The 22,708-nt window shown below is 45.3% G+C and overlaps 1 long non-coding RNA gene across 1 annotated transcript in view; it reads right to left on the bottom strand.

Annotated features, from left to right (window-relative positions):
* LOC139053021 (uncharacterized) overlaps positions 1-21,029 on the bottom strand; it is a 155,529-nt gene extending 134,500 nt beyond the window's left edge. Inside the window, exons 1-2 of the long non-coding RNA XR_011510170.1 lie at positions 20,941-21,029; positions 10,969-11,018 (exon numbers count right to left, since the gene is read on the bottom strand). This is a non-coding gene — a long non-coding RNA (uncharacterized lncRNA). The remainder of the gene's footprint in view (positions 1-10,968; positions 11,019-20,940) is intronic.
* Positions 21,030-22,708: the final 1,679 nt, after the last annotated feature.

Raw genomic sequence — 22,708 nt, 5'->3', positions numbered from 1 at the left:
TGAAAGAACATCCGTGTTGAAGGCCTTAGTCGCGTTATTAAGGTTCCTGCGGTCTACGGGGCTTCACGATATACTTTAGGAACGCCGCCCACTACCGCTCTGTACTGTACGCGCTTTGTTATTGCTCGTCTGGCTTTCTCTCTATCTGCCCCTTCCACTCTCTTTCTCTTTTTATCCCCCTTAGTCCTTTCCCCCATGCAGGGTAACCAACCGGAACTACCTCTGGTTAAACTCCCTGCCTTCCTCTGTATTTTCTCTCTCTCTCTCTCTCTCTCGATAGCCTCTACAACTTCGCCATCAAATATTTTTTGATGAAAGCAATAATTTCAAAGTTGGTTAGTTACCCAAGCTCACAGCAAGAAAAAAAAAGACAAGTAAAAAGAAAAAGGAAAAGATACTTTGAGTTCCTAAAGAGGGCAATGAGCAATACCAAGTTGGTTACATTCTCGTAACACACACACGGAATTTCTTAAGGCGTGGCACGAGTTAGCTGGAATGCCGTCTGCAGTACTCGTCTGCCTAACGTTGGTCCACTCACAAGCGAGGTCACAGAGATTATCGCTCGTTTTGAAGCCCCCCTCCCCAGACGCTCCTTGTAGCGGTTTCACTGGTTATCTCCGTCCGTTGCTATATTTACGTAGGAAGCAATCAAAAGCGCACGTAAACGCTTGAGCGAGCATGTCTATGAAGAGCTTATATTTGCCTTTGATGCAGCGCAGGATCACAACGGCCTCTGTGTCTCGAAGTGCCCCTAAACTAATTGTCTCCGATCAACGAGGGTGCATTGAGGAGTGAGGAAATATTTTACTCTGGCACGTTAAGAGAGAGAGAGAAAATAATGCACAGAAAGGCAGAGAGGTTAACCAGTGGTAGTTCCGGTTGGCTACCCTGCGCAGGGGGAAGGGTTAAGAGGGATAAAAAGAGAAACAGAGTAGAAGGGGGAGATAGAAAGGGAGACAAGCGCAAATAAAGCGCGTACACTACAGAGCGGTAGGAGGCGGCATTCTTAGAGTCTGTCGTGAAGCCCCGCAGATCGCAAGAACCTTACTAGCGCGTGTAAGGCCTTCAACGCGGATGTCCTATCGGAGCATTGGCCTAAAGCTTTTAGTTCTGAAAGTGGACGATTGTCCAACTGGTCCAGTACACGTTAAAGCGTTTGTGAATGCAAAGGAGCATTTCAAACATCCCGAGACGCCAGCTTCCACATGCAAGGCAGATCCAAAAGGCTCGGAATCGCTCGTGCTTTCTCATATCTGCATTTATAAATGCTTCGCTCTAGAGGGTTGAGGCTCCGGCTGGTTAGCCCGTATACACAGCGTGTGCAACGGCCGGAAGTAAACGAAGACATTAAGGGAATACACGGCAAATTGTGCTGGTGCGCACCGGAAGTCACTAGGGCGACGATGACTGATACGAAACGGTGCACCAAGGCGACCCGGTGTGATTTGTCGAGGGTGCCGTAAAACGCATATGATGTACACCGCACCTACTGACGCTGCTTGTAAGTTTACAAACTATCCATTCTGAGCTAGCAACGAATCTGCGAACCGGATAAATCTCTCGCTGGCCAATGACTTTGCGTGTTAGACGGCTAGCATGCCTGCACACAGAGACGTTCTTGAATCTGAGTTATCCGGCTTCCACCTCGGGCCATTATATCAGTGCCGATTGCTGGTGGAGGGATCAATGCGACGGAACAGTTCGAATGGCGGAACGATAGAGGACGCTGTTTAGCGAGTTCTGATTTGTATCGCGCGCACTTATAAGCTGTATTGCGCCGCAATGGGTTTCGTAATTACGTTACTTTATTTTATCACGGGGGCGAGGGGCACACTTAAGAAGTGGTACGGAAGAAGGAAAAAGATAATACATAAATCCGTGCGCTAAACTTACGCTTGCTCTAAACTCCCAGATTAGCCCACAAGAACAACATTAAGAAGGCACAATGGAGAACAACGTGTCCGTAGTTCGAAGCCTGATAGAACGCGTTCCAACTGCAGTGACTCTTTTGTGAATTGGAATATAAGGAAACGAGTTCCAGATTACCTTGAAATTGGAGATTGCTTTCCAAGTACTTCGGAAATCAGTTTGCAGGACGGAACTTTTCCAAATCACTGCGGAACTGACTGTGCACCGGGAAGCGTCCTTTATCCAAGTCGTTTCACAGAATACAATGGTTAGACGACTGTGTCTACAACCTCTTTCTCTCCATCTTGATGCACCCTTTGCCCGCGATGCGAGCCAGCATCTGGTGCTTTTTGTTGGCGACTAGATTCAGTGCCCACGGAAGAACGCCTACTCGCGCCTTCCATGCAAAGAAAGCATTTCTGATGCTTGTGTAAACAGTAGACAATAATGAGATTTTATGAACAGTACGAGCGGATTTTTTCAGGAGGAGAAGTGGGGGGTTGGATGTGTGTCCGCTTTTGCGATGAATGCCACAGTAACGTTTTCCGAAGCCATTCTCGCTTTTCAAATTGAGACTACAAGAACTGCATGATAAAATGTACCTTCTCTCGTGTTCTACTTTTTCTCTAGGATAACTTTATTTGTTTGCCGTAATTTATCGACTACTTGTATTGACCAATTCCAAGTTCAAAATTTTCCAGTTTGGAATTTCATTTCGAGGTGATATCCCTAAGGTTCCTTCTATGATCATGCTAAGTCTTTTATTTCATACAGCACCAAAATAAACGCCCTTACACATTATTTTTTTTCACGCATTTTTTCACATGGCTGCTGAGGGAAACATCAGCTGGTTCGTTTCGTTGCTGAGCGCCGAAGTGATAGCTTACTACGTTTTCTGAGGTCTCATGGCATTTTCATATCACTCCGAAGTTATTTATGCGTGGTTTATGCCACTTCTAGAGGGCATACATTAATTTTTTGGTAGACTATTTGTGCAAAAAGAAAATAATTTTTTCTCACTTCTAGAAAGTAACTGGTACCACGCCTGCTGGGGCCTAGAATACATTATAAACAGATATAGATAAATAAAAACAATTGGAGCTCCCTCGAGGTGTGGGGAATACTGTCACCATTAACTGCGCGAAATGTGGCCGCTGTGACACGTAAAATCTAATTATATACATTTTCTCAATATTGAATAGCTATATCCAAAAAAGTTGTTTATGTCGCCACACAAGGTAAAAAGCACCCAGATGCGAGATTATCATAGCGAGTGCTCGCAAAAGAGTGTTCAGAAATGTGCCCACAAAAGTTCCGAAGCAAATTTCAAAAAATGAGCAAGACCGCGGCGCCGCGCAAGAACAAATACCAGGACATACCATTGCATAATATCAATCAATCAATCAATCAATCAATCAATCAATCAATCAATCAATCAATCAATCAATCAATCAATCAATCAATCAATCAATCAATCAATCAATCAATCAATCAATCAATCAATCAATCAATCAATCAATCAATCAATCAATCAATCAACCAACCAATCAATCAATCAATCAATCAATCACCCGCCGCGGTTGCTCAGTGTCTATGGTGTTAGGCTGCTGAGAACGAGGTCCACGGCGGCTGCATTTCGATGGGGGCGAAATCCGAAAACACCCGTGTACTTAGATTTAGGTGCATGTTAAAGAACCCCAGGTGGTCGAAATTTCCGGAGTCCTCCACTACGGCGTGCCTCATAATCAGAAAGTGGTTTTGGCACGTAAAACCCCGTAATTTAATTTTTGTTCAATCAATCAATCAATTGACAACGATAATAATAATAATAATAATAATAATAATAATAATAATAATAATAATAATAATAATAATAATAATAATAATAATAATAATAATGCGCAAATTCAACGCAATATTTGGAATCTATGTGAAGAGAAGTTTTCGTGAAGCGAATGATGAAATATTGCAATTTTGCCCCTTTCGTTACTTTGTCTTCGGAATAGTGGAAACTGGCGCACGCGCCCGTGCTCTCGCGCGCCCGCGTTAAGGAAGGAAAGAAAAAGAGGAGAAGGAAAAGCAGGGAGGTTAACCAGTTTAGCTTAACCGGTTTGCTACCCTACATGAAAGATGAGGAAAGGAGAGAGAGGAGAGCACATAGCACAGCACACACATCGTCCGTTAGAATCCATCCGTCTTGCGTTGTACGTGATATCACTGTCACAGCCACTTGTCCAATCCCGTCTCTTTCAAAAATCGAAGTAGCCTTCGTCGCCTTCAGCTGCGATGTCCTCTGTCGGCGACATGTGCAAATCGTATCGAGAGACAATGGTCTAGTGTCAAGGTGCGCCAGAACGGATGCCAGGGACTGTCGCTGAACATTATATTCAGGACGGTCGCACAGAATGCGTTGCAGCATCCCCTCGAAACGACAGGCATTATAGATAGCTTTTTCGGCCATTCCAATGCGAAATGAGTAAGATTTCGTGAGAAAGAGAGAGAGAGAGAGAGAGAGAGAGAGAGAGAGAGAGAGAGAGAGAGAGAGAGAGAGAGAGAGAGAGAGATGTTTGCCTTGCTGTACGCCTGGCACACTACTCCAGGTGAGATCGGCGACGCCTGAAACGAGGCGCTCACACGAATACGCACAACAACGCAGCAGTAACAAGCACACGCGCTAACAAGCATCTAGAGCGTCAGCTTCGAGTCAAGTGCCTCCCGGAAGCAAAATAAAAATCAAAAGCGCCTTCGTCGCGCGCAGACAAGTGGCAGCGTTGCTGCGAGGTGCAAGAATGAGGTGCAGCTCCAAGTAGCGGCCGGGCAAATTCGAGACAGACTTTACAACCACTGTCGCGGGCAACAATGCGGTTCCACGCGCGCGCTGCGCAGCGGTGATCACACTAGTCGCAGTTGGTGGACAAATTAACGTAGTCGGTACAGGCGAAGTCTATAAACTAGACGATGTACTGAAATGATATAAAAACGAGAGATATCTTGACGTAAGCAAAACTGACAAATTGTTAAAACAGAGGTATTTATCTGAAAGTACTCATACTATATATAAACGAGACACTTTCCGCATAAACGAAAGGAAATTAACAAAATCTTAAGGAAAGAAGCGGGTTTCCTTTTAAAGATAGATTACCTTTCCACTCAAGAGACGAATGCGAATGGCCTCAAAGGCGACCTATTCAGGATGATTTCACTCAACGATGTACGACACAAGGAACCCGAGTCTCATTCATCGGAAAAAGAAAAAAAATGAAAGAAAACAAAGCCACCAAATTGCCCAAGCCCTTTGGGCACCGCTATATCTCGGAGGAGTCATTTGTTTCGAAGCTGCTCTGACGATGATGTCACTGAACTGAGCTCCTTCATTTGGCTCTCTTCGAGCTCTGAGAGCCAAGCTTCGCGGCGCCGTCAAAGTCTCGTTTCCCTCTACAACTCATCGTGGCCTCAGATGCCTTCGCCCACGCTCCGCGGTACGGTCGAGTGAATCACCTTCAAATGAAGCCGAAATACGGCTCAGCCATTTTTTTTGTTCGTGTATCTTTCTTTTCTTTACCTACCTCGCCATCTGGGTAGGTCATTCAAGTTGTCTAAGTTTTTTCTTCCATTTACAGTTGTCACCGGTGAGTGGTTTCTGATTGCAGCTTCTGAATGACGAAAGGATGAGAAGGACTAATTATCTCGTTGACATGAGCTTCCTGCCTCTTTTGGGGTACACTTGCGGCAGCCTTTGCGCTTCGCCAAGAATATTCAAGTGCGCAGAAGGGCGTTAGCCTTGGTGAAACTTGTTGGAGCTGCCCCCTGCTCCTCTTTAGCTCATTAGCGAAGGAACTGAGATTTCAATATCTCAGTTCCTTCGCTGTGCTCTCGAAATGTGGCTTTCCTCTTTGAAATGTTGACACTCTGGAGGAACAGTGATATCGGGAGTGACGCTCAAATTCAGACTCAGCGCGAAGCACAGATTCTCTCTTTCTCGTCACTTTAAGGGAATCGCTATTCCACTCCGTGCTTGCTGAAAAACGTAATTAGCCTCTGAATGTTTGCAGACTGCAGTGACGATATTTCGCTGTTATCAGCGGGTCTATAGTACCACGCATGATGAAATGGAAATTTGAGGCGCGCGGGGACACTGCATACCTAAACAATCACCGTTTCACAAGTCTTGGAGCACATTTCTCATTTCGCTGGCAACACTGATTCACGGTGGCGCTTTAAGAAGATAAGCTAGCGCTGTCTGAGAATTCCTATAAAATGTCAACGTGGAAATAACGCAGCAAACGCAAAGGTCGGAACCGAGCAATGTGCATAACATTCACAACTGCGTAGACAACATGGCGTATCGTACCGAAACCCGAATTCGTTTCGTGAAACCTCAATGCCTCAACGCAAGCCTTCTCGCATCAATTTGATATTGTTTAGTTGCCTTATATACAAAAGAAGTATGGCAGTTTCGACTGAACAGTGAAGCACTGACAGCAATAGTAAGGTACCGAGTTGCGCTTGAACTGCTAGGACGAAGTTCTAAGCAGACTTGGGTGACACTGTACGCACTTGAGATCGCACGCGGTAGCGACATAATTTATGGCCCCTTTAAAAGATTTAACACGCCGTGTAGGGCCTGTAATGACATCGCCCAACCGCTACGGCAAAACCCGTAACGAGCAGCGCCAGTGAAGTTACATAACTTTCTAACTGTGAGCACCAATATAGTTTCAAATTTGTACTGCAATAGCGATTGTATGGACCCTGCAGGCGTATTTCTGCCGTCGGCGTCGACGTGATGTTCCGTACAAAGGCCAAGGGCGATAAGATCGTCGCCGCACGCCGTATGTTGCATGTGCGAGTGAAAGCATGCGAGGGTGAGCTGGCGGTCACTGCTTAATTTCGAGCACGCAAGGGAACGAAGCGCGCCGTCTGCCGTCGCGCAAGGCTCCGGGGGACCCGCCGTGGTTGCTCAGTGGCTATGGTGTTTGGGCTGCTGAGCTCGAGCTCGCGGGATCGAATCCCGGCCACGGCGGCCGCATGTAGATGGGGGCGAAGTGCGAAAACACCCGTGCTCTTAGATTTAGGTGCACGTTAAAGAACCCCGGGTGGTCGAAATTTCCGGAGTCCTCCACTACGGCGTGCCTCGTAATCAGAAAGTGGTTTTGGCACGTAAAACTCCATAACTTAAATTTTTTTAGGCTCCGGGGGAGGGGAGGGAGAGGGGAAGGGGGGGGGGCGTTCTGCTCTGGGCTGTCCGGGCGGGCGCGCCCGTCTCTCACGGGCAGCTGTATCTTGAAAGCCATCTGTGACGGGGACAAAGAGTGCGTGTGACGCCATGCTTGTTAATTTAGTTGGTATGCTTATGCTTACAAGCTTATATGGCCGATCAAACTACTATGCTTATTCATATAGCTGTCCACTAATTTGCAGCCGAAATCGGTGCTTCGCCTTTCGGGCAACACTGCCACTTTACTTTTTTTTATGCCTACGATGAACAACATGGCTGGAGTCATGTTACGAGGTCCAAGTGGAAATATTAAATTCTCATAAGGACCCTTAAGTATCCAGGTTCACATCAGCCGCTAAAATGTCATGCTTGTCATCAATTGGCCCCAAAGCACATCTCTTTGCAGTCGTTCGCTCACAATTTGAATAGACAACGATTACCGTCGTAGCTTACCCGCCGTGGTTGCTCAGTGGCTATGGTGTTGGGCTGCTGAGCACGAGGTCGTGGGATCAAATCCCGGCCACGGCAGCCGCATTTCAATGGGGGAGAAAACACCCGTGTGCTTAGATATAGGTGCACGTTAAAGAACCCCGCGTGGTCGAAATTTCCGGAGTCCTCCCCTACGGCGTGCCTCATAATCAGAAAGTGGTTTTGGCTCGTGAAACCCCGTAATCTAATCTAACCGTCGTAGCTGTCATGGTAGCGGTCCGCGCGTATAGATGGTTAGAAAGTCTCCAGAGATGGGCCACGATGTTTGGCTTACTCGCGCTATTAAGGTTCTTGCGGTCCTCGGGGCTTCACGACAGACTCTAAGAATGCCGCCCCCTACCGCTCTGTAGTGTAGGCTTTTTTTTTGTTCGTGCTTGTCTCCCTTTCTTTGTACCTCCCCCTTCCACTCTGTTTCTCTTTTTATCCCCTTTAACCCTTCCCCCTGCGCAGGGTAGCCAACCGGAACTACCTCTGGTTAACCTCCCTGCCTTTCTCTGCATTATTTTCTCTCTCTCTCTGTCCTCAATTGGCTCTGCCAGCGCCAGCACAGTGTTTTCTCTTCTACGCTGTTGGCACGAGCGTTTCGAACCCCCTCATAACAGTCCCTGTTGCTTTGAGAGGAACGAGCAGCAAACGTCAAGCCGAATCTAGATCTGTAACCATTTCTTTGGCTGAAACTGAAAGACGCCGACGTTTTTTTTCTCTTTCAGTTTGATCTTGTCCACCATAGAAGAACGATGCCTGCAACACACAGCTGGCGGCGCTTCGCATGATGCTTACATTCTTGAAACGCCTTCAGCGCAACGGTTTACGCTGCTGTCACGTTCAATGATTCGCCTTCTCGCGAAGCTGCTAACGATGTTTCGCCCACCTACAAGTAAGGTAGAAATAGGAAACTTCGTTATTTTTTTCCCTCTCTCACGGCACACAAAGCCTAGCTCAGCTGCAATATCAGTTCACGAAAGCGGGGTTAAAATGCACCGACCACTTTTTGAGAATGATAATGCTTCTTTTTTTTTTAAAAAGAAATAATGCAATTAGCCAGCCACCAACCCGAAAAAATAAGGGGAGCTCAGACAACAGAAGAAAATGGAAGGGAGACACAAGGGACGAGATCCCTCAAATATTTAGTCCGGGTGGTGGCGAGGTCATGCTTGATCCATTAAATGCATTTTTCGCAGTGTGCTTAGGTGTCGCAGTGAACCTAGGCCCCAAGTGATTACGCACTTTGCATCAGCGGTATCATTCTGTACATCAGAAATAAAAAGCCTTCGAAGCAATTCGCAAGAAAAAAAAAGAAAGAGAACGTTTGTGTGGTCGAACTAGCCATTTTCACTTACAGCGATGGCTTCGCGGCCCCGTTCTTCCTTATGTGTGAGAAAGATTACAGATGAAAATATTTATTACTACCTCGTTGCAATGGAATTGACACAAAGAGGCAGGGCACCCAAGGCGCAGTCAATACTGGCAAACCGCGAGAGACATTGCCCGTATTTGTCGCTCCCTTCGCCTGACTGCTACAGACACCGCGAAGAGCTTCCGAAGTTACTCGTAATTGGAATCCCAGGGTGATTTGCGGTATAGAGGCGGGACTCTTGATAGATACGGACGACCCTTCGGGGACTTGACTCCGTTTGTGCAAGGTAGAAATTGCTCTTCCCCGAGCAGGGAAAGCAGACACTAGCCCAGAAGACTCTTTTCTGAAGGGTTTGTGGACAAGCTCATTGCGGTGGATCTTTGCTACCATTAAATAAACGAAGATTTTCTTATTTCGCGGTGTTACCACTAAGGAAAGCAAAGAACAGAAGTGCGATCTTTTTGTGATTTCGTATATTATTAGCAGTTAGACATAAACATCAGTTAAAGAGCCGACAGCCTAGCAGTTACTGTTTCTTCCGGAGATATATCGTCTGGTTAACTTGCCTTTGCTTCTCTCTATATTTATCTCTCTCTCTCTCTCCTTAAGTGTTGGCATAATAAATTTTGAGTGAAGACGCGTTGCGAGAACGGTCCATTATCAGTTAAATTTCCTTTTGCCAAAATGTCGAGGGCATATCTGTACAAGTTGGCAGATTCCCTGACACGAGCCCCCTTTGTAGCTTCCTGCTACATTCGCGTGGCCGACATATATTTTTTTTTAATTTCACGAAGATTCCCCCTCATTGCGGGCTTCTGAAGAACCAATTTGCCGTAATAAGTAGTTACATATCGGGGAGACCTGCGTTCATTGCAAAGCAGCCAAAATGTGATGCCACTAGACAAAGACACCAATTAACAATTGCTTCGTTTCGCACACATAACAACTCCTTTAAATACTCTTTCTTTCCGCGGACAATAACTGAATGGTACCAGCTTACTAACACCCATGTTCAACAGCCTTCACTTACTTTGTTTACATCGTGTCTAACTTAGTACTTACCGTATGCCTTCTATTTTAGTTTATATTAGTTTATTTACTCTTATGTATCTATGTACTTGTCGGTTGCCTTTCTTGTGATCTTGTCAACATTTGTACCCTCCTGCCAAAATCCCCAGAGTGGGATTGCAGTATCAATAAATAAAAAAATGTAAGCGGACATGTTTCAATGGACGCCTTATTTCAGCTCAGCACTCAGCGCGTTGCAATTAAGTTAGCGCAGCGCAAGGCAAGCTCTACCAAGGCTACGCTCTTCACAGATTGCTCGGTGCGACTGACCCTCCCGTTCTCTTCACACTCTTCAGGCTCCTTATAGCTCCGTTAGCCGAAGGCAGCTTCAGTATTTGCGCTCGCCTCTAAGAGGGACTGCAGCGTTTAACTTGAGTAAATAGCGGGTACTTAGTCGGCGAAGCGTGTCGTGTGAAACCAGCAGCAGCCGAACCAAATGATTTGCCGTATATTGGCTACGCTATCGCGAAACTACCGGACGCGTCTGCTTCAGTCTCTTTGTACAGGTGCTTTCTAGGCACAAGATCCGAGCTCTGCTCGCTGTCCCTGTTCAATTTACAATCATGAAGGCCGTTCACTTTTCTAGAGATCACTGACTTAAATACTGTTTGACGTCCCCATTGGAACTTCATTGGTTGCAGTTCCCTGTCCACGAAAAGGTTTCCTTTTTTTATCATTCCTCATAGTGGCCTCAATTTTCTCACCTATTTTTTCCCTAGTCACCTACGTATCTACTGGTACGAACGTCTTTTGCACGCGCTTATTGTTCATAAAAAAGGAGAAAAAAGAAGATAAAAACTTATTAACGCACGTACTAAGCTGAAAACAAATAAATCGAACTGATGCTCCGGCCTGCAATTTTCTTGGAAGTAGCAAATTAAAATAATAATAATAATAACGGTACAGACACTCTGCGGGAGCCACTTACCATGCACAGTAACTGTAGCGACGCAGTATTCTTGCCGTTGGGCGTGCCTCCTAAAAAAAGAAGAAACAATATCAACACAAAAAGGAAAAACAACACCACTTACGCAAATGAAGGTGCTAGTTGTGTCTAAAGATGAGCGCTTCATTTTGCTTAGTCGTACACTCCTGTCTAGAGTATCACGTCCGCTTGGAAATATGAAGGCGGTCTACTTTGTCTGCGCTTTGCAGAGGCAGAGAAATGCGAAAGAACACGTTTCTTGATTCAAAAGCAATACCCGCTCCAAGCTGGTTATTAAATTCGTGTGGAATGCGGGCTTGCAAAGTTTTACCTCATTACTGCGGCTTTGCTGCCATGGTTGTGCCCTGTCGCAACGACTGTGAATCGATGAGTAACGCTTCTTGTTTGCAGGAGCTAAGAACGGCAAGAAAAAAAAAGCAAACAGGAGGTGTGCCACCCCCTGGTTACAGCACTGTTATAAGCGTTAGGAACGCCGAAGCCTGCATGCAGTTATAAGTTCGACGAACGCAGTGCTTTGTTCATTTATAGCATGCCCGAAATGAAGCCCAGATCGAGCTTGTTCGCGGAGTACACGACCCCCCATCTGTTTCACGCCTACGCACATGCCCAAAAAGGAGCTGCAGCCCCCTCTAAATTCATTAGGACATACCGCCTATGCACATAGGCTTGTTCTTGCGCAGATACGGGTGCCTTGCAATTTACATATACATACCCGCATTCATGCTACGTTCACGTTGTGTTCACTTGAGATCCTTCCGTTAATTCGCATGTAAGCGCTATCTATAGGAATTAGCCATAATAAGTAGCCGAGCTGCCAGGGCAGGGCAGATACGTGGTCCATGCATTTTCATATTCTGCACACGCAATTATGCAGTTTCAGTAGCGTGCATAGGTGCATTAGCCTCTGGCGGCAGTTTAATTAAATGACCTCTAGCGCAGGAGGCCATTATCTCTGGCATAATTTTGTTGGGAGCGGGCGTTGCAATTAGGTATTTATAAACGCCGGTGGCGCAAATATTGCGCGCGAAGCGCCCCCTCGTCCCGGACCTCTCGTGTTTCTTGTTTTTGTTTTGTTTAGTTTTCGTTGTTTCTTCTACAGACATCGATTGTCGCGACGCTCCTGGAGGCATGCAACGCCATGGCGCAGTGGCTATGTCATCTTGCTGCCAAGCACGAAGTCTTGCGTTAGAATCCAGGCTGAGGGGGCCGTATTTAAATGTGAGGGAAACGTCAAAAGAAAAAAAAACGAGCTTGTGTACTTAACTTTAGCTGCACTCTAAGGAATCCCATCTGCTCGAGATTAACTCGGAGCCCTCCACTTCGGTGTCTATCATGGTCACACTTTTGCTTTGGGACATTAAACCCAATAAATCAATGATAGCTTCCGAGACATCAGCTTTTGCATTGGACAAGTTTCTCAAGAGAATGGAATGAGAGATTAGAGACAAAAAAGCCGAGACACAAAATGAATAGGAATAGCGCCTTCATTTGCGTAAGTAGTGGCTCTTTTCCTTTTCGTGCTGATTCAGTTGTGGTCTGTTTGTCGACATTGTAACCGGTAGATAAGGCGGTCGAACGCCTTCATGTTATTGTCTCTCTTTAACTGTCGACGTGTAAGCCTGTGTGTTTACAGATATCGCATCTGCCACGTTCTAGGCTACAACTAGGCTCAAGTTAGTATGTGCGATATAGTACTGCCGCTAACAACAACGTTCTCGCGAAGTCATCAGGACTCGCTTGTTTTTTAGAATCAAGAAAAGAGTTTTCTTATTGGTGCATTTGCAGCATTATGAAGCTAACTGCATGCACATTGGCGCGACTACCTCAGTAATATGACACAGTTAGCTTCATTTTCCGTCACCCCGGCAGCTGGAACGGCTCCATGGTCCTCATTTCGCCAGAGCGGCGGCTACCAGCTGCTGAGCGACTTAAGCAGAACGTCGCGTCAAGAAGCATGTTTTTACGCACGCTGCAGCCTCCCAGTTTACACTCTTAAGCAAAATGACACTCTCTTGCCACACAGCAACAATCGATATCTGTCTTGTCCGCATTGCTTTTCTTTAAAGTGGCGAGCCCCGTACTTCTCAATAACGAACGGCATGCGCGTTATCAGCGTGACATAGCGTTGCCGACAGGAAAGTACCGGGCGCGGCGTTTTCAAGGAAGGAAACGCAAGCAAGGGAGATGATGATTATTGCTGTGTAGCAGAGATACACCTCAAAGGGTGTAACTTTGCCTAAGAGCGTAGTTTCCGCGCGCTCTGACAGCCGAAATTGGTCATGCCGCAGTTTCAGGGGTAATCGCACGTTTGTAGATACAAAGGTTGACATGGCTTGCACGGAGCGCGCTCGCTTCACTTTATCAGTTACGACGAGTCCGCTGAAGCTAAAAGTTAAAAAATTAATGAATTTTTTCACTTAGGGACAAATTACGACGTGTACTCCATCACCCCACCGTCGCCACCACTGACGGACGGATGGATGGATGGATGGAGGGAAAAAAACTTCATTGTGAGTTGTGAGATACGCGATTATGGCGCAGTGGGCCGCCCCCACAATGGGACGGGCTGGCCGGGCCTGACGGACGGATGCCTTCGGCGGAACCGTCGTTTTATTTCAGAATGGCTATCTTGAAATATTACTAAAAATCTTCGCAGAAATATCCGGTATACTGACGCCAATGTAAAGGACTGCAGGTACAGTCTCTTTCCATAACGTGTCTCGCTACGATTTTGCAGGGGTTGAAAAAGAAATAATGCGTGTTGCTTACCTGTTGCAGACCTGCTTACCTCCTCCTGTATTGCGCCCACAGAGTGGCTTTGATTAATAATGTGATCAGAAAGTCTGTTCCTGCACAGCTTTTATTGAAGCATTTGTGGTTTTTGACACATTCTGTTATATATAATCATCTACTCATTTTGTGCCACGCAAAGTAATCATGAGGCATGTTGATACCTGTATGCGCCAGATGTCTTCTCAAACCTGTATATGTGCATATACGTACACATATTATAAATGCGTACAACGTGAGTATCAGTGGATGTATATACATGTATCGCTCCCCTGTATCTCTATTTCTTTCTTTCTTTTTTTTCTCCCTATTTCTCGATATTGTAACAGTTTGTACGCTGCCTGTCACGCTCTGCCAGTCAAGCCCGATGTGGCTTTGGCAGGCCTGATGAATGTATTTGGTTTTATAGAAATAATAAAGGAGTTTATTATTATTATTATTATTATTATTATTATTATTATTATTATTATTATTATTATTAATATTATTCAACGAGCGACTAAGGCGGTCACAGCTAGATGATCTTAAATAAACCGTATATAGTCTACTGTATGGCACTTATGCTTTCATAAATAACTTCCGGTCGATTTCGGGAGATGATTGCCGTGACTCTCGTTACACTTTTACTGCAGCAAGAAAAAAAAGAAAGACAAATGCTCGCATTGACTTCCGTGTAGCCATTTCTCACCAAGTTAGTACCACATGTTTCTTTTTGCTTACTGTATCGTGATTCAAACGCCGTGTATTGGTAACGTGCCCGATGGTGTATTTAAGGAAACGCGGAAGGGTTAGTCTAGGACGCTTTGCACTCTAGATGTTTGTTGATTCTTGGCGCACACGGATATGTCTCCAATGGGTTACCTAAAGAAAGAAAGAAAGAAAGAAAGAAAGAAAGAAAGAAAGAAAGAAAGAAAGAAAGAAAGAAAGAAAGAAAGAAACGGGGAGACGGATCCGCTCCTGCTGGTCACACTGAGTTTCCGGCTGAGCGAATTAATGGCGTACCCTACAGTGATTTACCGTGAAGCTTCGGTGTGTGGCTGAGCTCGGGGCTCCGAATCCGTTAAGAAGCTGGCGTTACTATAACTGTCCGCGAGGAGCAAGTCAGCGGAATCATCCTGCAAAGTACCCTGGCTAGCGTCGGCTACAAACAACACTATTTTTCACCCAGCCGTCCTAGAAGGGTCCGGAGATTACTCGGGTTATAAATTACCGCTTATTTCAAATATTAATTCTGCGGCGATGTTTCTGTTATCTGCTAGAAGAGAGCAGCCAGACGTTAATGCATCTTGAAGGTGCTCACAGTACCCGCCCACTCAGGAAGAGGGCAGGCTACTGCGACAGCTCGTTGATCTCCAACAGTCATTTTTTTTTCTTAATAACTGAACGGATACGTCGGCAAAAAAAAAGAAAACAAAGCAAGTGACTGATATACTATCACGATTCAAGCCGGCCCCCGCATCTGCCCTTAAAGCCCGGCGTGATATTCAAATTCATGATTCCACAGTGCAAAGAAGGGGGCGCGAACGTGCATATTAACCAGCTTATTTAACATTTCAGCCTCGATGATTTCGCGAGTTAGCGGGATCCTATGCTTTGCCATCACTTTACACTAATTAAAGAAGAGATGCGCAGCCGCAGTCATGGTAGTTAATGCCCAGATGACCCTGCAACTGCTTTTCATGAAAAATAAAAATGAAAATAAAATAAAACCATCTGGAAGTCGGCGTTCTTTTTCTCGGCCTGGACCTCTCACTAAATATGTGCGCACTGTTAACATCTTCAAGACGCACCGTTTCCCGCTCGCCAGAGCTTCGGCCCTCGCAGACTCAATGGGATCGGAATCCACGCAAAGCGCCCATCAAGAACGCCTCCTTTACTTACGACGCTCGCGATTCACACATTCCGCGTCGTTACCTTAGTTTCACAGGGACTTTGTTCTCAACCATAAAACGAAGAGTGTATAGACGGCCTTTCGAAAGATGCACTCAAGCACAGAAATCTCGCGCTTCAGCTTCTCCGCTAATGAGCGACGTTCCTCGGCAAAATCTTGCGAAATCCCGCAAGGTCAACAGTTCAAAACACAGGAGCGTGTACAAAGTTCTACAGGCATTCGCGCAAGCTCCTCCAAAGCCTGCAGATGTGGCGTCTGGCATTGCCAGTTATGGGAGTGCTGGGATCGCCTTAACGTGTGGAGCTGTATTATCAACTTTTCCAGCTGCTATGTTGAAACAAGCTCCAGCCGAACTGCGAACGCAACAAAGCGGACACGAGCCGTAAAGAAGCCCCGCGATATTTGCGCGCCATTGTCTTGAAGCAACCTCGCTTATATGCATCTGTGGTAGACCAAGCACGCGTCGTGGTCGATGTTACCGGTAAAAAAAAAAAAAACGCAGCCCAATACGGAAAACACAGCAGTGAGGAAAGATGGTGCAGACAGCCCGCAAATACGTATGGGTACGCCGTCTCCTGCAAGTACAAGAACGTGCAAAGCATTGCAAAGCGACCTGGAGAAGCCTCGAAAATACCACGAGAAAATATAAAAAAAATAAGAAAGAAAGAGCCTCTACTGTTTTGTTTTCACGGCCACCTCAACAAGTGGTGGCGGTTCCCTTTGGCGAAGCGTTAGAAGAAAAAGAAAACAGAAACGAGACAGCAGAGAAACAACAAAATGTCGCTATAGCGAAGGATCGACGTGTGTTGACGGACCGCAACGCCGTGGGCAGAAGCTCAACCGGTGATCTCGTAGGATCCACTCGACGTACGAACCGACCAACCAAACCCTTTTCCATCACTGCTCCTTCTTCTGTCAACACGCGCCAGTTGTGTTTACTCGGGCGGTTGCCACTTCGAATTAAAGGACCTGCAAATCCGAGCCAGTCACTCAGTTCGCGCAGTTGTTGCTTGGTCTTTTTGTAATATTGTGTCTTTCTGCGCGGACAAATGCAAAAAAAAAAGAAACAGAAGAAAAGAGAAAAAAGAAAGAAAAAGAAAGCTCAGTAGGCGCGCGAACTGCAACGTTTATCTAGCGTTCATCAAATTTCAAACGTCATATTTTTATACACGCTTAATCTAGTTCTACATACGTTCTTTTAATGGCATATCTTTGGATGCAGTAAAGCCTCGTTATAAGAAAGTTGAAGAGGAAGCCAGAGTTACATCCTTACTTCCATTACTTCATTCTATTCATTATTATATGTTCTGCAATATGAATCTCCAGGAGAATTTCAAGAAAGCAAGTACTTACTTACGTAGGTAAGTACTTGCGCACTTTCACGCACCGTGATTCACTCGGTTGTTCCAATGGGTTGTTATTTCTAAAGGAGGCCAAATAGATATTTGCAAAGGTCTTTTGGCACCAAAACTTTGGTTTTATGTTAGCAAAATCTATACGGAATATGATTAAGAGCGATATATATATGTATATATCCTCCGCCCACCTAAGTTAGGTGGGCAGAGGAGATTACGAAGTTTGCAGGGACAACATGGCCACAATTAGCAGATGACCGGGGTAGTTGGGGAAGTATGGGAGAGACCTTTGCCCTGCAGTGGGCGTAGCCCGCCTGATGACGATAATGACCATGATGATGATGATGCATATATTGAATGAAGAGAATTTTTTGCACATATATGGTGCGCTTAGTGAACGCAAAACGTTTTTCAAGTATGCTCCACTTACTTTGTGCAGACTATGTGTAATGAGATTAAGAGTGCCTTAAGGACGCGTCGTGGCTACCTGCAGCACTTGCAACAATACTTTTTTTTTAAGGCAAAGAGAATAAACGAGGCCATGGGTTTCAAACCTGTGACGTTACGACAGAAAAAGAAAAACGAAAAATGAAAGACGAGCAAGGGACCCTGAAATTTCAGACTAAATCACAGACAAGCGGTAAGCTTCCTGCGCGCGCGCAGGCACGCACGCGCACACACACAAACGCACAGTTAAATACTGGCAGGCTGAATAGTTCATCGCATACATGCAACAAAACTGGAAAGAAGTATCTTATTAAAACGAAAGCAAGCCGAACTGGGAGGGTGGGCCCTGATTCGCCAGGATACGCTCGAGAAGCGTCCACTTTAAAAGATCGCAGTCAAATTTCTTCGAACTGTATTACTGCTTTTTCGAGGATTCTCGGGTCGTCGGAAGAAAGATTTAAACGAAGCGCGGCGGCGCGCATTTATTAATAGCGTCCCCGCGATAGCGTCTCAAGTCACAGAAAAGGGTATGCTGAAAGAAAATTGCTAAAACACAAACATAACCGCGATGCGGGAGGCCAAGTCTGCAGAAAAACTGCCGTTAACGCTCGAATAAACTGATGTTTCTTATTTTATAATTTATTTCAATGCACCAGCTGGCAATTTATTTTTCCACAGACTATTGAATTCACGGTTTGTGACACTGCATTTCGCGATCACGTGACTGCATTAAGGCGGGTTTCACGTCGTCAGGAGTGTTATTCTCTCACGACGCCCATGGAGTCAGACTTTATTACGCGCATTTAGTTACGCATTTTTAGCTATCGTTTCGTTGCATGTTTAGTTATAAGATATAAAAGCGCGAAATATTGTGAGCTCTAACCAATCTTAGGTAGACAAATAAAACAGCTCCAGATGTGGCTTTCCTAGGATTAACCTGAGCCTTCGGCGGCTCAGCGGACTTTCCGCGACATATGTGTTACATTGCTCTTTCAACACTATTTAGAAATCAGACAGTGTCAACAAGGAGGCTTGAGAAATCTAAAACTCCGACAGTGTAAGGGCTTCACGCAAGATCCCGTGCACTGCATGCTGTGTGTGGTTTCGGAAACGACGATTGATTGAAAGAAACCATTTCAGGAGTTGTTGAGAGCAGAGATGAACGCAATGCCACTACAAAGCTTAGTAGTGAAAATATATCTATTTCTGTATATTTCCAAAATGCTGGACATTTTCCCCTCCGTCGGTGACACCTAGACTTATTGCTCACGCCACGAACTTTTTTTTCCACATAACCGGTCCACAAACAATCTCGGTTGAGGCATGATTATTGAACCACGACAACAGCAAATGTGGACGAAGTTTATGAAAATTTGATTTTCTTTGCTGCTTAATCTACAACAATAACTCCAGCAGCGCCATCTGTGTTCGCTCAACAATGTATGGGAGGACGCGAAGAGATAATCTCCCTTTCTCTCGAAATTCTATAGAAACCTTGCATGCTGCCTTTCTTTGCTAAACGCCGTTGGTCTTCTATTTTCGAAATGCCTATATTGCAGTGAATTCCATATTATTTCGATACACGTACGAGCGGTTTGTTTGGCTGAGACCTGTTGCCACTGTTTTACTACTTATAAACAGCCTGATCTCTGTGGAAGACGTCTAGCAAGCCTGATATGTCAATAAATGCTAAAGTAGTCAGTGAACCAGGCTGAAGAAAGACCACTTTTTTCCGTAAAGACGGCTTCTTTCAAAAGATGTGCAAACTGCGCTTTAGCAGTCGATCTCCGCGGGACTCAACAAGAAAACACAGCGCGAGTTTAGATGATGCAAAGGCAAAGTAAGTAAAAATCTATTTTCAAACTCACAATAAAGTCCACTACTGGGTTACTACGTCTTAACTAGCTGTACCGATTACGTTCATTCACATGCAAGCATCAGCCGCGGGAAGCATTATCCAGTTTATGACTCGCACGAAATGCGAAGCGACCGTAAAGCAACACGTATAATTAATTGTGACGTGCTCGCGGTCTCCGACTCGAAAAATCGTCGGCATGAAAAAGTGGCAGCTCTCGACAAGCTCAAGCAGACGACTATCCGGCATTTTTTCTGGCACATTTATAGCGAGCCTACGCTTCGCAACAAGATACCAAAAACAGTGTTTGACAAAAAGCTCGATTTTGCTAATTTGCCAGCGTGTCTACTGCAGAAGTCGTTTTGATCTTTGCAAAGAAAAACAAGCGAATGATCGCGGTGAGTCGTGCCAGTCGCCTACCTATACTGTGTCACGCAAAATAGCAAATTAAGGTAGTTTTTTCCAGCAGAACTATATCGGCATACCGGAGGCGTTTTTGCACTTCTTCCATCTTTGCGCTCTACAGGAACATTCAGAGCTAGCAGAGAGATTTAGCATGTCCGGGATTGCGGCAAACGTGAGGCGTCTGGGCGTACTACCGGTTGAGCGGAGGCGCAAACGTAAGCGGCTGGAGTGGTTACGCCAGCTGGTGGCGCAGACGTCAACCAAACAAACACAGAGATAGCAATGCAGCTACAGAGTTGATCCTGCTTGGTTGCTGGGCAGCAGCAACCAGCATACCGGCAACAGCATAGCAACCAGCAACCAGCAACCAGCATATACCGGGCAGCAGCGTAATCGTGAGCGGCCAAAAATTTAGACCAGCATAAACCTTGTAGCTCCAACAATAGCTCTGTGCTTGTCTGGTGGAGGATTCTACGCCAGCATATGGCGTCGCCGATCCTGTCGCTCATCTTTATACGCCTCCGCTCGACCGGTAACCCCCCTAAACTACCCACGTTTGCCGGAATCCCTTTCTTTCTTTTACGCTAACAACCACAACACACGACTGTCCGCCTTCCGCAACATACCAGAATTTACTGTCACAGTCAAGAAAAGATGTCACAGAGCGCAACCTGGGCATCGACGGAGTCCTGGATCCAGCCGCCATCTTTGTGCGACTTCGTCGCCTCCTCAAGGTGATGGAAAACACGAATATAAACGAAGTTGAAATGTGCGCCGAATGCTATTATCAGCAAACGGGCTTATACGTATAGACCTTCGATGGGTACCAACTAAGTATTGCGAGTGAGATCATCTCTGCTCTGTGTCTTAAAAGAAATTGATGCATGAAACCTGAACACATAATGCGGCCTCGTAAGTATCGCCTCATAAGTATCTCCAACGCACACAAACCTCTTCATAAAGTAGTCTATTAAGTTGAACTTGTGCGCCAAATGCTATTATTAGCAAACGTGCTTATACGTACAGACCTTCGTTGGGTACCAACTAAGTACTGCGAGTGAGATCATCTCTGCTCTGTGTCTTAAAAGAAATTGATGCATGAAACCTGAACATATAATGCCGCCTCGTAAGTATCGCCTCATAAGTATCTCCAAAGCACACCAACCTCTTTATAAAGTAGTGTATTATATCCAACGGATTTATTGATTTACCTGATTTTCTTTGATTTGGTCATTCGGTATGTGCAACTGGCTGTGTGGGCTCATCCTTGGCCAGTCCTCCAGAACGGGTATGGGACACTGTCGAAAAAGAGGTACAAAATGCCAAAATGAAGCTATATGTGTGTGTCATAACCATCTGTGTCATACACCTGCCATTCCCATTTCTTCCTCGACAAGCGTCATACATCGCCTTCGTACACATGACATCGCTGCATAGATGTTTCACACTGTGCGGTCACCTGATTTGGAGTTTGTATTTCGGCATAGCTTGTGGGAGGCGTAGTGCATAAACATAAAAGCGAGATTTAAGACAAAGCTTTCGCTCGGGCCCATCGCCTGTGCTGGCCACTCAAACATATGTAACACGTAGAAACGCTTTTCTCGCATAACCACTGCTCTTATTTGAAGGAAATTTATTGCATTTGTGTGAACAAAATGTCAAATTATAGTGACGGTTGGGCACGAAATTTTTGTGTAAGGCCTGAACTTTTTTAAGAGGAATTTACAAAACCAGGTAGGTTTTAAAAGTTTAGCAGGATGAAGTTTACAAATTCGTAGTTCTGTAAACTGCACCCGTTAGAGAATCCAAAACGGACAAATTCGATACATCAATTTATAACTTACGTGAATTCGTCACATTTTTTACGAGGGTTTTGCATAATTTCTACTCATATATTTGTGGTTTACTTGAGAGCCGTGTATTAAACTTGAATTTTGACTGCTTTAGATGTATACTATAAGAAGCAATTTACAAAATTGTGATATCGTTAGTCATTGCAGCGTTGCAAACTTGATAGTTTCGTTTTCTGAAAATGTGCGATTTTCAGGAATGCTTATTAAAATATTGACGGCCGCAATAAAAAAATCTGCTACCGATAGTCGCTAGAGAGATAGAGAAAGAGAGGGAGAGAGAAAGAAACGTTTATTGTTAGAAATAGTGTCCCGAGCGAGGCCCAGTACCACTATGAGCCAGGAAGGCTCTTAGTCCAGGAACCCTTTGGCTTCGACTGCCCTCTTGGCCCTGTCGGCGAGTTGTCGTTGGTCTATTTTTCCTTTTCCTTTTAAACGCAACAAACCTAACCAAATTTTGATGCAGTGGTTGCCGGGAAGAATTATTTATCCTTTCCCATGCATTTAGATAACAGCCCCACCGAGCTAAAGCTTCCACTTAAGTTGTCAGCTTTGTGGTGGATAAACAAACACTGTGTAAGGCTGCGCGCTGCCCAGCATGAAAGTTAGCACAATCGTCCACGTCACTGTTCGTAGCGTAATTTTTATGTTTTAGTAGATGCTGCTTGCGTAAAGCTTCGCTTCCCATTAATTGGTTGGATTGGTTGGATTGGTTTGTCGGCTACAGAAAGCACAGGTTGGATTATGCTAATCCAACCTGTGCGTTGTACATGCACTGACAAATTGTGTGTCGGAAGTTCATCTGCTAAAATGCGCGGCTTCTTGATATGAGCGATAAGCATCATCTGAGCGGAGCAGGCCCGTAGTGCACTCAACCTGCCCACATCGCTATGACAGCTTCGGTTCTAGCCTTAGCTTGTAAAGCACAATGGCGTCTGGATCGTAGCAATTCATTTAGCTTGAAATCGTTCCATTCTTATCATGCGCATCTCCAGTCTCAATTTCCACGGTTGTCATACAGGCAGGGTGCGTATCGCATCAATGATGAAATACAACACGGAATAAAACGGGGCGCGGATTTCCAATGCAGTCATTTAATAATCAGCGGCTTAATTACTGCGGTACTTAC

The sequence above is a fragment of the Dermacentor albipictus genome, unplaced genomic scaffold (genome assembly GCF_038994185.2).
Source record: "Dermacentor albipictus isolate Rhodes 1998 colony unplaced genomic scaffold, USDA_Dalb.pri_finalv2 scaffold_56, whole genome shotgun sequence".
Lineage (NCBI taxonomy): Eukaryota > Metazoa > Arthropoda > Arachnida > Ixodida > Ixodidae > Dermacentor > Dermacentor albipictus.
This window is presented reverse-complemented; position numbering and strand designations above follow the sequence as displayed.